This window comes from Bidens hawaiensis, unplaced genomic scaffold (assembly GCF_021521415.1).
Source record: "Bidens hawaiensis isolate Kalapana, Puna unplaced genomic scaffold, B.hawaiensis_p1.1 tig00003536_1, whole genome shotgun sequence".
NCBI classification, from domain to species: Eukaryota; Viridiplantae; Streptophyta; class Magnoliopsida; order Asterales; family Asteraceae; genus Bidens; species Bidens hawaiensis.
In genome coordinates this window covers 1,605,841-1,612,896 of record NW_027491199.1, presented here as the reverse complement: position 1 = coordinate 1,612,896, position 7,056 = coordinate 1,605,841, and positions in this window count along the sequence as shown.

The following is a 7,056-nucleotide window of genomic DNA, read 5'->3' as shown; positions in this document are numbered from 1 at the left end:
CAAAACATATTTATACTCGATAAGATGAACGGGTGTTTGTCTTAACGAGTAAGTCAATGTTTACATGAGATTACGTGATCTCTAAAACGTTATAATACAAAGTAGAAAATAAAATCAACTCAGACCGATTACACATGTGTCTGGACCCAAACATAACTGTTCAGCCTAAACAGTCAAGGCTACGTGGCCACGGGCTAACGGTCATAAATAGTTCTCCATTAAGGGCTACGTGGCTCGGAGAACACTTTTGTGTGTGTAGGGCAGTGGTACATATACCGGAAGTAGAAATACTTCCGTTGAGCTTGTCAAGAAAACTATATTTTTATTGTAACTGTTATTCAAATGTTTTATAGAGTCATACGTGTTCACCAGCACATAGCTGACGTATTTTTCCAACCCATTGCAGGTAATTAAGCATTTGTAGCTATAGCAAGGACTGGAGTCTTATGAAGATAGAAGCATATTACAAGATGGCTCAGTTTTTTATATAAAATCTTTGTAATATGAAACATATATTTTGTAAACCAATACTTGGGTATTTAATTCCCAAGTAAATTTTCAATGTAAATTAATATTATATTCAACCTAAAGTCTTCCGCTAAAATTAAACCATAAACTCTGATATATTTACAAAACATGTACCAACTTATGGTCACACTTCTAGGCCCTAAGTCGGGGTGTGACATCAGAGCTTGGGCTCGTTACACGCTAGGTTGTTCGATCGGATTTCAGTAGTTAGGATCCCCACCGTTTTATTGTTTGTGTTCGTCATCAAGAATAGAAGTGTAAGGACGTTGCCTTCTCCTGGAGCCGTGTCGTGTCCGAGAAGTTGAGACCGTAGGATTTATTTTTCAAGGAAAAAAAGAAGTTATTAATTCGAACAAATGTGGTGCATTGGTTTTAGCTGTTAGGTTTGATTTGGGGATTTGTGTCACAATCTTGGAACCACTGCAATTTTGATTTGTATTATTGGTTTTTGTCTAATTCGAATACAAAGGAGTATCACCATAGTCGTCGTTAAACAAATATTATAGAGATTGAAAGCAGCCTACCATACTTCTCAATTACTTGGGAGTTACGACTTGAATTAATTTGAAAAGTGAAGCAACCATGTACCTGAAGTGCTAACCAAGAAGCAAGGTTGTTGCTTTTTTATAAACAAAGTAGCAAAAATAATTAAAATTTTGTAGTATTTGGTCGTTAATTATTTGAGATTCATTTCAGATTGGGAATCAATTCCAACTGAAAGAGCGTTCATAAACAGAGTAAAGATAGGAAAGAAATGATGATGATTGGAGGACTTCCAGTATTGATGAAATTGAACTACAAAGTATGGTCGACCAAGATAGAGGGATTTCTGAAAGACTATGGCTTTTGGGACGTTATTGAACCTAGGTTCAGTGTAGCTGTAGATGAAAGAAAGATGTACATAGCATTAAGGTACATATGTCAAACCCTACCGGAAGACATCTTGGTACAAGTTGACATACTCATGAATGCTAAGGAAGTGTGGCATGCTTTGAAGATTCGATTTCTTGGAATTGATTATGTATGAAAGGTAGATGATGAAAAAGCAGCTTAAGAAGCCGTTGAGAAAGAAAGATTGGAATTGATCATTGAGAAAGAAGGGTTTGTTGCGATTGTTCACGAATAACAAGCACGTAAGAAGCAAGCTCAGAAAGCTGCGGAGAAAAAAGAAGCTTTGTAAGCTGTTTTGGACCGTGAAGAAAAAGAAAGATTGAATAAAGGAAGAGAAAGACTCTCTTCGAAATAAGAAAAAAAGATAGTGAATTTTATGGTATGTTTTTCTGACTCAAACAATCTTGAAGATGTGAAAATTGTTGAGATAAGTAAACATAAACAAGTAAGAAATCTGCCACTGATTATGATGATGAGAGAAAGGATATTGCACTGAATAAAAGGAATGATGCAGCTAACAAGTCTGCAGATTTAGAAGCGTGTGTGAAAGTCAACAATCGAGCATTTGTTGATGAAAATTTAAAAACGAATGAAATGTTCAGAAGAATTTTCATAAAGAAAAGCCCTGCAAGGTCTGATAAAGAAAGAAAGAAAGAATAACCCGTTTGTAAGTTTTTGTGAGCAAAGAAAGAAAAGAAATGTGAGAAAGAAGAATGTACAACATAAAGTTGTATATGAGATCATCGTGGATGGTTTGAACGATGAACATGAAGAACGTGTTAAACAAGTTTGTTACAAACTACTGAAAAGAAAGAGTAAAGATGAACCAATTATTAAAATTAAGAGTTGAGAGTGCTATTGTGAATTCAAGACCTTGACGGTACAAAGAAGATGAACAATTCAAGATTAAGGGGGTGAAGTGAATAAAGGTAATCTTAAAAATTAATAAAGTTAGGGTTTATGTAACATCCTACTTTCGGTTATTATAATAAAAATAAATTTCGTTATTTCATAGTGGGTCGTTATCGGTTTAGATAAATAGCATACGAGTTGGGCTAGTGTTGGGTAAATGAATATGGGTTATGGACTTGGGTTAGGAAAGAAAGAAGGAAAGACCATGGGCTTAAGCCCATGATCCATAAATATATAAACCCTTAATATCCATTTAATCCTCATTCACACATATTTCATACACCACCCAAAACACACACTTAAGATTTCTCTCTAGTTCTTCCTTATCTCTAGCCTAAATCAAGAAGGAAACCGAGCACCGACCCGAGGTAATGATAGTTTAATATTGTACGAGCCTAAAACGTTAGTTATAGTCGCGTAACGACGAGCTGACACCGTTAAACCGTTTAAATCACAAGATCCGGGTGGAATTGGGTATAAACCGGACCTAAGATGAGTTTAGGGATCACCCTAGCTCAAATCTGGATCAAACGGGATGAAAAACGATGAAAACGGTGGAAGAACAAGTGAGATCTCGTTTTTCCGGCGAAAACGCGGTTTTCCGGCGATGACGGCGCCGGAAAGGCGGCGCCGGAAAAGATAAAGGTGTCAGGGAATGTTCCCTGACCTAACCCTAGTTCGCTAAGGAAACTTAGAGAACTAGAGGGTGATTCTTTAGCTAGTTCGCTAAGGAAACTTAGAGAACTAGAGGGTGATTCTTTAGCTAGTTCGCTAAGGAAACTTAGAGAACTAGAGGGTGATTCTTTAGCTAGTTCGCTAAGGAAACTTAGAGAATCAGAGAGTGATTCTTTAGCTAGTTCGCTAAGGAAACTTAGAGAACTAGAGGGTGATTCTTTAGCTAGTTCGCTAAGGAAACTTAGAGAATCAGAGAGTGATTCTTTAGCTAGTTTGCTAAGGAAACTTAGAGAACTAGAGGGTGATTCTTTAGCTGCGCTAAGGGAACTTAGAGAACCAGAGGGTGATTCTTTAGCTGATTCGCATAAGGAAGCCTAACGAACTAGGCTTGATTCTTTATCCGATTGGTTAAGGAAAAGGGTACGAATTACCCTTGATTCTTTAAGACCATTCGTTAACAAAGATAACGAATTATAAGGTCTAATTCGCTAAGACCAAAGTAACGAATTGAAGTTTAACAGAAGGACAGAATGGTCCCTGAACTTAGAAAGGAATGAATTAATTACAAATAAGCTAATGATTTGGCTAGTAATAGATAATTAATACGAGTAATTGTTATACAGTTAGCCGCGCCCAACTGAAGAAAGGAATAACAATTAACGGTGAACGTAACCGACTTCAGGTGAGTTTCTAGCCCCACTTCTGTGTTATGTTTTCGGGGCTGTGTGCATACTCGATATGTTTGTTAATACACTTATCCTAAATGATAAGTGTATGCTTTATATGAATGATGTGAAATGTATGAGTGATTGCTTGTTAGTACGTGAACGATCTTCGGATATTGCACGTACTGTCAGGTTGTAGTGTTACGTATAAGGTAAGTATAATGTATTTGCTTATATGTATGAATGCGATAAAGTTAATAAACGAAGGAAAGGCATGGTTGTATGGTAACGAAGAGGGACCAGACCCTAATAATATCTGTGATGTTAGGGACCAGACCCTAATAATATCTGTGATGTTAGGGACCCGGCCCTAATAATATCTGTGATGTTAGGGACCAGACCCTAATAATATATGTGATGTTAGGGACCAGACCCTAATAATATCTGTGATGTTAGGGATCAGACCCTTATAATATATGTGATGTTAGGGACCAGACCCTTATAATATCTGTGAGGTTATAGGGCGAAAGGCTCTTTAAAACGTATGATTATGTATGTAAAGAAAGTATGAAGGTAAGAACGAAAGTATATGCACTTATGTGTGTATGAAAGAAAGTTAAGAGGTTAAGTATGAAGTGTAAGAAGGTATTGTATGATTATGTGATTAACTAGAACTCACTCAGCGTAGCTGACTTTTAGTATGCACGCAGGTGAGTAGAATGAGGCAGGTAGCTTGAGGAGGACACATGGCAGAGTTGGACGAAGCTGGCATCTGAAGATTTTGCTATGATGTTTTATTTTAAAGGACTATGTTTTGTTTTTAAATGACTATGAATGCTCGATAAGACAAAAATTATGGTTATGGAATGTAATGGTTTGAATGTTTTAATGTTCCGCGAATGTTTTAATTAACTCTGATATTTAGGACTGCGTTTATGAGTAAATCCAACACGAAAGTAGGGCTACCGGTAACGGGGCCTTACAGTTTATTATGTTAACTGAATCATAATAGGTTTAGAAAAGGTTTTTTCTTTGGAGAAAAAGTTTAGTAGTCGTCTTGGATGACAAGTTTAGTAGATCTATAAATAGGGGTATATGTTATTGTTTATTTTGTGTGCCTGAGTCAAGAGGAGTCTCTCTTCTCCATGTACGTTTGATAAGTTTGTTCGTTATGTTCGTTTGATTATACGAAAAGAGTCGAGGGTTGTCACCCAATATCTAGTGTTTGTTTGTTTGTTTGTTTGTTCGTTCGTTTGTTTGATCTGATCATTTGATCCGTTTGGGCCAACAAACTAATCTCGATTGTAAGCTAAAGCATCTGTTGAGCGAAATCTATTCTTATAGTTAGCTAACAAATAATAAATTAAGCAGAGTAATAGAGTTGATACCTTAATTTATGTCTAAACACTCTCTCTCATGCTAACTTAAAACTAAGCTTGTTTACACAAGTACTGTCCTGAGATTTCGACCAACCGGTGTTACTTCATTGTCATGTTCTTTAAATTAGAAAGACTACTTGTGGTTGATGGATTGGCGTACCTAGAATAAATTTTGATGAATTTGGTTGGTTAATAATAATAATTTTGAAGATTATACTCCAAAATAGTAGAAAGTGATTGGTTTGACCAACATCATATCTCCACCACTCATAATAATACATGTTGTGATATTTTTTTAATATAATATTAAAATATGTGTATTCTGATAGCAGCACATAGCTAAATTTATTATTTATTTATATCAGAATGAAATAAGTATATTTATTTTGATATATAGTTGCGTGCAGACAACCTCCACCCACCTCCGATCTCTATCTTCAAATTTTCATTTGTCTTGTGGACTAGTCTAAGTATCACGTCACCCATTGCTTCCTTTCTTACCTTTAAAATATCGATGGTTTCATTGTTTAAATTACGTATAAAGCATGTCACAGAAATGTGTATTCTACTACGTATATGGTCACCCACATACATGTATAACAACCATATATATCGGTTGAGTTTATGTAAGAATTTTAATTAATAACTTCAAAAACTCTTAACCGACTATCCTTTTTCAACCTTTTTTATCTACTAATTTCATTTTAGAGTACATTTATCATTTTTTTATATAAAATTTTTAAATGTATATGCAATAACAAATTTATATATGTGTACAAAAGTTTAGATATGCAAAAAAATTAATTTCATGAGTATAATCATTAATGTAAATGTTACAAGTGATTAAACTACACTAAAATAATATTAATATAAAAATATTTAAAAAAGTAGTTGTTTGTTAAAAATTATTAAAGTTGTTAAATTAGAAGATTTGAAATAAACCTCATCCTATAGGTATACATATATGAATGATAAAATAAAATATAACTTATTACCGGTTAAAAAAAATTATTGTGAAAAACCTCTGTCCACATATAATAAAAAATTTATTGTATCATTACCGGTTCAAACACAGGGGAAAAAATGGTTATTAGATAATTTTTATTGTGAAAAACCTCAATTCTAAATTCCGTTTTGTTTATGAAAGAAGAAAATCCGTTCCAAAAAAAAAACTTCCAAGTATGAGGCCGGTATTAGTACATCCTATTTCGTGCTCATGTTTTTATTCTATTTTTTTGTTTTCTTTTTCCTAAGTTGATAACCATAACCTTGATTGATATAGTAGAAAAGCTGAGAGTGGAGACAAAGTTAATGCAATCAATGCATGATGGGAGCATTATCAACCAAAAATAAAACTACAATACATTTAATACTCTGCGTCCTTATCTTTTTGATTGATTTTAACATCTTTTAGAGCATCCAACTTGATATTCTTAGACGTTTTTAGAAGAGATGCTATGATAATGAACGTTTTTGTGTGTAAGAACTGCCCTCTCTCTTCATCATTCTTTCTTTCATCTATATTATAATATACCCTCTCTCCTCAAAAGAGATTTCAAAACCAAATATTAGGCCATGTATAGTGGGCGTGGGTTGGGGGCGAAATGGGGCGAGGAAGGGCGCAAACACCGCCCCCCAGGCGATATGTGGGCGATTTGGGGCGGGGGCGGGGTTTACTTGTCGCCGGCAAGAGAGGGAAATACTAATATAATAATAATAATGTTATATTATATGTTGTGTGTGTGTATATATGTATATGTATATATGTTGTGTGTGATATATATATAGATATATACGTATATATGTTGTGTGTGTGTATATATGTATATGTATATATGTTGTGTGTGTGATATATATGTATATGTATATATGTTGTGTGTATATATATGTATATGCAAAATGAATCTTAGAAACAACCCGAACCAACCGAACCACTCATTCCCTCCTTTCGGTCAACACCATGGTTCGCAAAACCAACCGAACGTGAACTTACAATGAAACCCGAT